The sequence below is a fragment of the Oncorhynchus mykiss genome, chromosome 16 (assembly GCF_013265735.2).
Source record: "Oncorhynchus mykiss isolate Arlee chromosome 16, USDA_OmykA_1.1, whole genome shotgun sequence".
NCBI classification, from domain to species: domain Eukaryota; kingdom Metazoa; phylum Chordata; class Actinopteri; order Salmoniformes; family Salmonidae; genus Oncorhynchus; species Oncorhynchus mykiss.
In genome coordinates, this window is record NC_048580.1 from 27,202,513 (window position 1) to 27,212,418 (window position 9,906).

Genomic DNA, 9,906 nt, shown 5'->3' on the forward strand with positions numbered 1-9,906 from the left:
GGCCGCCTCGCTTCGCGTTCCTAGGAAACTATGCAGTTTTTTGTTTTTTTACGTGTTATTTCTTACATTAGTACCCCAGGTCATCTTAGGTTTCATTACATACAGTCGAGAAGAACTACTGAATATAAGATCAGCATCAACTCACCATCAGTACTACCAAGAATATGTTTTTCGCGACGCGGATCCTGTGTTCTGCCTTACAAACAGGACAACGGAGTGGATTCCATGCAGCGACCCCAAAAAAAAAAAACTCAGAAAAAGAGGGAAACGAGGCGGTCTTCTGGTCAGACTCCGGAGACGGGCACACCGTGCACCACTCCCTAGCATTCTTCTTGCCAATGTCCAGTCTCTTGACAACAAGGTTGATGAAATCCGAGCAAGGGTAGCATTCCAGAGGGACATCAGAGACTGTAACGTTCTTTGCTTCACGGAAACGTGGCTCACTGGAGAGACTCTATCCGAAGCGGTGCAGCCAACGGGTTTCTCCACGCATCGCGCAGACAGAAACAAACATCTTTCTGGTAAGAAGAGGGGCAGGGGCGTATGCCTTATGACTAACGTGACATGGTGTGATGAAAGAAACATACAGGAACTCAAATCCTTCTGTTCACCTGATTTAGAATTCCTCACAATCAAATGTAGACCGCATTATCTACCAAGAGAATTCTCTTCGATTATAATCACAGCCGTATATACCCCCCCCCCAAGCAGACACATCGATGGCTCTGAACAAACTTTATTTAACTCTTTGCAAACTGGAAACCATTCATCCGGAGGCTGCATTCATTGTAGCTGGGGATTTTAACAAGGCTAATCTGAAAACAAGACTCCCTAAATTTTATCAGCATATCGATTGCGCAACCAGGGGTGGAAAGACCTTGGATCATTGTTACTCTAACTTCCGCGACGCATATAAGGCCCTGCCCCGCCCCCCTTTCGGAAAAGCTGACCACGACTCCATTTTGTTGATCCCTGCCTACAGACAGAAACTAAAACAAGAGGCTCCCACGCTGAGGTCTGTCCAACGCTGGTCCGACCAAGCTGACTCCACACTCCAAGACTGCTTCCACCACGTGGATTCGTATTGCGTCAGACAACAACATTGACGAATACGCTGATTCGGTGTGTGAGTTCATTAGAACGTGCGTTGAAGATGTCGTTCCCATAGCAACGATTAAAACATTCCCTAACCAGAAACCGTGGATTGATGGCAGCATTCGCGTGAAACTGAAAGCGCGAACCACTGCTTTTAATCAGGGCAAGGTGTCTGGTAACATGACCGAATACAAACAGTGCAGCTATTCCCTCCGCAAGGCTATCAAACAAGCTAAGCGACAGTACAGAGACAAAGTAGAATCTCAATTCAACGGCTCAGACACAAGAGGCATGTGGCAGGGTCTACAGTCAATCACGGACTACAGGAAGAAATCCAGCCCAGTCACGGACCAGGATGTCCTGCTCCCAGGCAGACTAAATAACTTTTTTGCCCGCTTTGAGGACAATACAGTGCCACTGACACGGCCTGCAACGAAAACATGCGGTCTCTCCTTCACTGCAGCCGAGGTGAGTAAGACATTTAAACGTGTTAACCCTCGCAAGGCTGCAGGCCCAGACGGCAACCCCAGCCACGCCCTCAGAGCATGCGCAGACCAGCTGGCCGGTGTGTTTACGGACATATTCAATCAATCCCTATACCAGTCTGCTGTTCCCACATGCTTCAAGAGGGCCACCATTGTTCCTGTTCCGAAGAAAGCTAAGGTAACTGAGCTAAACGACTACCGCCCCGTAGCACTCACTTCCGTCATCATGAAGTGCTTTGAGAGACTAGTCAAGGACCATATCACCTCCACCCTACCTGACACCCTAGACCCACTCCAATTTGCTTACCGCCCAAATAGGTCCACAGACGATGCAATCTCAACCACACTGCACACCGCCCTAACCCATCTGGACAAGAGGAATACCTATGTGAGAATGCTGTTCATTGACTACAGCTCGGCATTCAACACCATAGTACCCACCAAGCTCGTCATCAAGCTCGAGACCCTGGGTCTCGACCCCGCCCTGTGCAACTGGGTACTGGACTTCCTGACGGGCCGCCCCCAGGTGGTGAGGGTAGGCAACAACATCTCCTCCCCGCTGATCCTCAACACTGGGGCCCCACAAGGGTGCGTTCTGAGCCCTCTCCTGTACTCCCTGTTCACCCACGACTGCGTGGCCACGCACGCCTCCAACTCAATCATCAAGTTTGCGGACGACACAACAGTGGTAGGCTTGATTACCAACAACGACGAGACGGCCTACAGGGAGGAGGTGAGGGCCCTCTGAGTGTGGTGTCAGGAAAATAACCTCACACTCAACGTCAACAAAACTAAGGAGATGATTGTGGACTTCAGGAAACAGCAGAGGGAACACCCCCCTATCCACATCGATGGAACAGTAGTGGAGAGGGTAGCAAGTTTTAAGTTCCTCGGCATACACATCACAGACAAACTGAATTGGTCCACTCACACAGACAGCATTGTGAAGGAGGCGCAGCAGCGGAGGCTGAAGAAATTCGGCTTGCCACCAAAAGCACTCACAAACTTCTACAGATGCACAATCGAGAGCATCCTGGCGGGCTGTATCACCGCCTGGTACGGCAACTGCTCCGCCCTCAACCGTAAGGCTCTCCAGAGGGTGGTGAGGTCTGCACAACGCATCACCGGGGGCAAACTACCTGCCCTCCAGGACACCTACACCACCCGATGTCACAGGAAGGCCATAAAGATCATCAAGGACATCAACCACCCGAGCCACTGCCTGTTCACCCCGCTATCATCCAGAAGGCGAGGTCAGTACAGGTGCATCAAAGCTGGGACCGAGAGACTGAAAAACAGCTTCTATCTCAAGGCCATCAGACTGTTAAACAGCCACCACTAACATTGAGTGGCTGCTGCCAACACACTGACACTGACTCAACTCCAGCCACTTTAATAATGGGAATTGATGGGAAATGATGTAAATATATCACTAGCCACTTTAAACAATGCTACCTTATATAATGTTACTTACCCTACATTATTCATGTCATATGCATACGTATATACTGTACTCTATATCATCGACTGTATCCTTATGTAATACATGTATCACTAGCCACTTTAACTATGCCACTTTGTTTACATACTCATCTCATATGTATATACTGTACTCGATACCATCTACTGTATCTTGCCTATGCTGCTCTGTACCATCACTCATTCATATATCCTTATGTACATATTCTTTATCCCCTTACACTGTGTACAAGACAGTAGTTTTAGAATTGTTAGTTAGATTACTTGTTGGTTATTACTGCATTGTCGGAACTAGAAGCACAAGCATTTCGCTACACTCGCATTAACATCTGCTAACCATGTGTATGTGACAAATAAAATTTGATTTGATTTGATTTTATGGAGATTGCATGGATGTGTGCACGATTTTATACACCTGTCAGCAAAAGGTTAAATTGGTCTTTAAATGCAGTAAAGCTATAGGCATATGCACTTTCATGATACATAAAAAATCCCTTTCTAACAAAAACAAGTTTAAATGTCTTTATCATATATATTCCTCAAACTCAACTCTGTACCTGTCAGTTCCACTGCTTTTTCCCCCTCTCATTGTTCCACTCTAGTGAGGGACTGATTTAGACCTGGGACACCAGGTGTGTGCTATTAATTATCGGGCAGAACTGAAAACCAGCAGGCTCCGGACCTCGTAGTGTAAGAGTTTAATAGGCTACCCCGATATACAGTACCAGTCAAAAGTTTGGACACACCTACTCGTTCCAGGGTTCTCTTTATTTTTACTATTTTCTACATTGTAGAATAATAGTGAAGATAGAGCCCAACCTGTTTTGAGACCCACATTTTTAGCAAAAAATGTATACATTGCCTGTTTTGCATTTTATTTTGGCATTGTCACGCTGTTATAAAGGATTTGGAGACAGGTGTAGGAATACACAATAGGGGTTTTAAATACACCTAAAACAAACATGTATACTAAAACACTGGGCTGATCCCAAACAAAGGGAGAGTTATTTCTGACTACGTCCGTCGTTGCTCCCTTATTCATGTTTTAATCGAAATTACGGAATGCCTCTTATCCGCTCATCGTTTCCTTATGCCATAGTGCAATAAATGTATTGTTTAGTGTTGTGTAGTTTCTTTGCTGGCATGCATCCAACTTTTTATTGTTGAGTTTGCCTGACCAAGATTTACATGCTAAAATCGCCACTGGTCTGTTGCCAGTTGGTCTTGTCTCGTCAAGCCTACCAGCGTGTTTTTCCGTACTGTTCTCCTTAGTCCCGGTTTTCCAGTTCTTCTGGTTTTGACCATTCTGCCTACCCTGAGCCTGCCGTTCTGTACCCTTTGACACAGCCCTGGATTACTGACCTCTGCCTGCCCTGACCCTGCCTGCCGTTCTGTACCCTTTGACTCTGCCCTGGATTACCGACCTCTGCCTGCCCTGTCGTTTGCCTGCCTCCTGTTATATAACTAAACTTCTGCGATTCAAACTGTCTGCATCTGGGTCTTATCCTGAATGCTGATAGATCTAGGCTCTAACAATGAGGCTATAACAATGATTAACTCTGCAAAGCGTTCTGCATAGTCTACTCTCCTATCACAGGTCTTGCTCAGCCTCAACATGGGTTCATGGTAGGCCTATAAAAAACCTGGATTTTAAATATAAAGCAAGGGGCACTATCCCACGGAAAATAAAAATATTAGTGGTAGGCCTATAGCTAAAGACCAAAAAGATAGAAGCGGTAGGTCTGTAGAACAAACAGCGTAAAGAGTAACTTTGAAAATCAAATATTTTAGGCTTAGTTAGTGAAATACGTCAATTCTGGTCTTCATTTTAAACGTTTCGTTACAAAAGTGATATGTTAGTCTTTTAGTAGTAAATTTCTCTTTTTGCCCCTGGCGGTTCAACTCTACCATTGAAGTTGTGACGTAGAAGCACCTTGAGAACGTGCCTCTACGTCATCTCAAGGGAGGGATTCGGTATGAAACACACTCTCTTCGAGATGCTGGGTGGTACCACCTCAAGGCTTCCTATAAAAGCAGGCGACAGCTCACCTTATTTCACAACGGTCTTGGCATATATTTTGCATTATGCTTCATTGACTACTGACATTAAAACACAATTCAAAAGGCAGTAAAGGCACATTTCCTCATATGACCAAATTCAAACTTTTTTGCTTACCGTTTCGTCTATGTGCTTTTACTATCATGACACAAGGCGAGACCCAGATGCCGATACAGGAGGCGGAGTCTTACAATATGTATTAATCCAATAGGGGAAGGCAAGAGAATGGTTGTGGACAGGCAAAAGGGTCAAAGCCAGTTCAGAGTTCAAAAGGTACCGAAGGGCAGGCAGAATTAAGGTTAGGGCAGGCAGGATGATCAGGCAGGCAGAATCAAGGTCAGGGCAGCCAGGATGATCAGGCAGGCAGAATTAAGGTTAGGGCAGGCAGGATGATCAGGCAGGCGGGAAAGTAGTCCAGAGTTAGGCAGGAGTCAAAACCGGGAAGACTATCAAAAAGAGAACGGGAAAAATACACTGGTTGACTTGGAAACATACAAGACGAACTGGCACAGAGAGACAGGAAACACAGGGATAAATACACTGGGGAGAATAAGCGACACCTGGAGGGGGTGGAGACAATCACAAGGACAGGTGAAACAGATCTGGGCAGATCAGGGCGTGCGGTAGCGAGGTGCTGGGGTCTGGCGAGGGTCCGCTTGTCGACGATACCTGGAGTTGGTCTTGAGAATAACCACTCTGGCTCTTCTCCAGAACATCTAAACATCTGGGCCGAGGGTACGCTGACCTCCTGCTCAGGGAAGAACATTTTTTATTATTTACACATACCCATTGATTTTTGAATATTATAACATATCTAATAAAAGCCTCATGAGCTTAGTCTAATTGTCATAAAAAACACATTTACATTACCAAGTACATTAATGGGGTAAACCCTACTTTAAGAGTATAGGTTGTTTGAGGGAAGGTTTGAATTGTAATAAAACCCATCCAATGTGAGTACATCTGTTGTTGAAGTACATTAGATCAATAAAGCTGCTTATGCTGAAAAGCCTTGTTAGTGTTAGTTTTTCGGGATTCAGACAATAGCAAATATTTCACTTAAAACTTTTTTTATTTTTTATTATTTCCCAGGGTTTTTTCCCAGAAGGTCTGATAATAGCACAAGTCCTGCCACCAAACATTATTACTGCGCATTATAACTTTATGAAATGGCATAAAACACAATGGTTGTCAATGGCAACCTAGTGTTTGGTTTTGAAAATGTTATACAGCTCTCTAACAGTTTAAGCTACAGACACTAGACCAACTGTACAAAGGTCTTACAATTACATAACTATTGTAGTTTAGGAACTATAAAATTAATAAAAAATGCATACATTTGCATAAAAGGAATACATTTACCAGTACCTAACTAACCCCAAAGATGGATTTATTTGGATTTTTTAAAGAGGTTATAATGTCCTTTCTCCAGAACCACAGGACCAGTCTTTAAAAAACGTGGTATACAGCATCTATGGAGAAGGATTTCTCATCTGATTTCTCTTTGTGGCAATCCATGGAAATTGTCTTTCTGGACCAGTCGTCAGTTAAAAACTTCAGTATGAAACAACACTGTAGGAGCAGTTGAATCCGTGCTTCTAGACCAGAACCCTGGCCCCTTGGTGTGCACCTGTATGCTCGTTGAAATCTACAATGGCAATAACGACTGATTTTATTGGAGGTGCAGAAAAGGTGGATTTGGCGCAATAAACTTTGATTATTTCCAGAAAATAACATTTTTCCAGTAGCATGTAACTTTTTATTTAGACCTTTTTTGGAAGTACATACCAGCTGTGACGGCAGGATTGACAATAATTGATCAGCAAAACTCCATTCTTTGGTAAGTACCGAACATACTTTGACATTATTAAGCTTGAAAACCTGGTGAATGGCAAGTTGAATGTCTGCTTCCTATGCTTAAAGGAGAATCGCCATATTCAACGTCTCTGGTTCAGGTAGGCCTAAGTGATGTTCATGCACACTTTCTTTCACATTTACGTTAGCTGCATAGCTAAGCGTAACGTTTTCTACAGATAATTCATGCCAACACTGCCACTTAAATGTCTTGACATCGATTAACTAGCAGAACATTCATTCAAATAAAACGTACCTCTAAAGTACTGCCCTGTCTCTTCTCGAATAAAACCAGTGCACTATTTTCTAGTGCTGAACTCAAGAGCGCCCGCTGACAAGCTAATGGCGAGGTATTACACTACTAGACCACAGAGTTTCTGTCTTTGAGTCACCAGACCAGGGGCCTAATGTATAATTGTTGCGTAAATTTCTGAAAAGTTTGCACACATACAAAAATATTGAGATGGATAAACTTGGCGCATGCATGTTTCCCGTTATAAATCAGACCTGTTGTAAAACTGTGCATTGTTGTGGACCTGTCAGCAGAATGTTTGAATTCAACAATGTTTAATATAGACTTTTCCCGCCAACCTAAATATTATGGACTGCCTGCGAATTCTGAATCATAGTACTACAGGGCAAGGCTACTCAAAAAAATGCAATTACAGTACTTTACAGTAATATTTCTCATGTATTTTTGTTCTACTTGACCTGTCTTTTTTTTTAAAAATGTTATAGTACTACTGATATTCACTAGTGGACTGTTGGGAAAGAGCAAGCAAGAAAGGCATTTCACTGTACTTGTGCACATGACAAAAAATTGAAACATAGGCCTACTTCAATGTAAAAGATCAGCTGTTAAATTCGACTGTATACCAGTATTATAAATATTATACAATGTGCTGCATATAAAATGGCAAAACTTGAACTAGCCTATCTAATGACTAGGCTACTAGGTCCAATTAAATGAGATGTGCATGGTCATTTGTTGTAGGCTATGGCTCATTTTGGGAATATGAACCCATCACAGCCAGAAAGGTGAGGAATATATTCTGCAATGGTTATGCAAATAAAATAGTAAAAGATTCCTATTTTTTACCCCCTTTTTCGATCTTGTCTCATTGCTGTAAATCCCCAATGGGCTCAGGAGGCAAAGGCCGAGCCATGCGTCCTCCAAAACAACACCCGCCCGCTTAACCCGGAAGCCAGCCGCACCAATGTGTCAGAGGAAACACCGTTCAACTGACAACCGAAGTCAGCCTGCAGGCGCCCGGCCCACCACAAGGAGTCGCTAGAGCACAATGAGCCAAGTAAAGCCCCCCCCCCAGCCAAACCCTCCCCTAACCCGGACGACGCTGGGCCAATTGTATGCCGCCCTATGGGACTCCCGATCACGGCCAGTTGTGACACAGCCTGGGATTGAATACGGGGCTAAAAGTAAAACACATTTTCGCTCCTCACTAATGGCAAATGATTGCATTCTTGTTACTGTTTTCCTGTTTTTAGTTTATCATGAATAAGCTTATCATCATATCCCCTATTTGCACAAAATATGTACATGCCAGCTTGCAATACAATATTTCAACCATTAGCAGATGTGCATACACATGGTCTAAACCCTTCAAACCTAACTCTGGACCTTGAAGCCAGTTCCACAGCATTTTTTCATTGTTCCCCTATAAATCAGGGACTGACTTAGACCTGGGACAACAGGTGTGTGCAATTAATTATCGGGTTGAACAGAAAACCAGCAGTCTCCAGCCCTCGTAGGGTAAAAGTTGAATACTCCTGGCCTAAATTTTGTGGGGAGGTGAGAGCATTCTCAAGTCAAGTTCCATTTTTATAAATACCAACTTTTGTGTGAACTGGCGCATGCACATTTTGGGTTATATTTTGTACATACACACAGTTTATAAATAAGGCCCCAGGGCTCTTCAACCCTGTTCCTGGAGAGCAATGACCCTGTGGGTTCTCTCTCTAACCCCAGTTATTAACCAGCTAATTATTAGAATCAGGTGCACTAGATTAGGGTTGTAGTGAAACCTAGAGGACAGTATCTTTCCAGGAACAGGGTTGGAGAGCCCTGCACTAGACAATACCTCACCATACATACCCTTGTCAGTGGGGCACTCTTGAGGACTGGTGATCGACTTGACGATCATCAACCAGAAAATGTGCCATGTCTTATTACAGAAAAGTATGAGCCTTTTGGTTAAACCACTGGGGTAAATCTCAGATAAAAACATACCCTGGTCAAAAGTCGCGCACTATGCAGGGAATAGGGTGCCATTTGGGACAGACATAGTGCACTGTGTAGGGAATAGGGTGCCATTTTGGACACAAGTGCTTTAGTGAGTTGTCATCAGGGATCATTAGAACAGTTCCTGGAGTTACAGTAGTACAACATCAGAGGCCTTGTTCAGGTTGGTGGCACATAATAGAACATTGAGATAGAAATTGTGGAGAAGATATTATGATTATCTGTCAGGTAGACTAGGGATTGTGTCAGCTGTATTACTAAATTTTATCTAAACAGATTTCTTTGTTCTAAACATTTCACCTCTGAATATCGGCCAGGGTTCTTTTTTGTAACATCCTTAAATTCTAAGGTTGGTCGATTCAACACCAGGAAGAGATATCTAACTTTGTTCAAAGGGGTTATCAACTTGCTTCCTGGACTAAGCAGAAGTATAGGTACACAGTTGTCATTTATAAATAATAAACTACCAGTAGTTTTCACTCTTACAATCACAGTAGGTAATATGAAATATGTAGCCCAACAAGGTGGTATTATTCATATTTTTGGGTTGTTTATACTGCCATCTTGAGGCCAGGTGAGCTATTGAATATGGAACAATGTTGTTGATAAGAGATGTCTCCATTTTGAGATCGTATTGTATAGAAACAGAGTCCTGTTTTGGCATTGCCTTCATT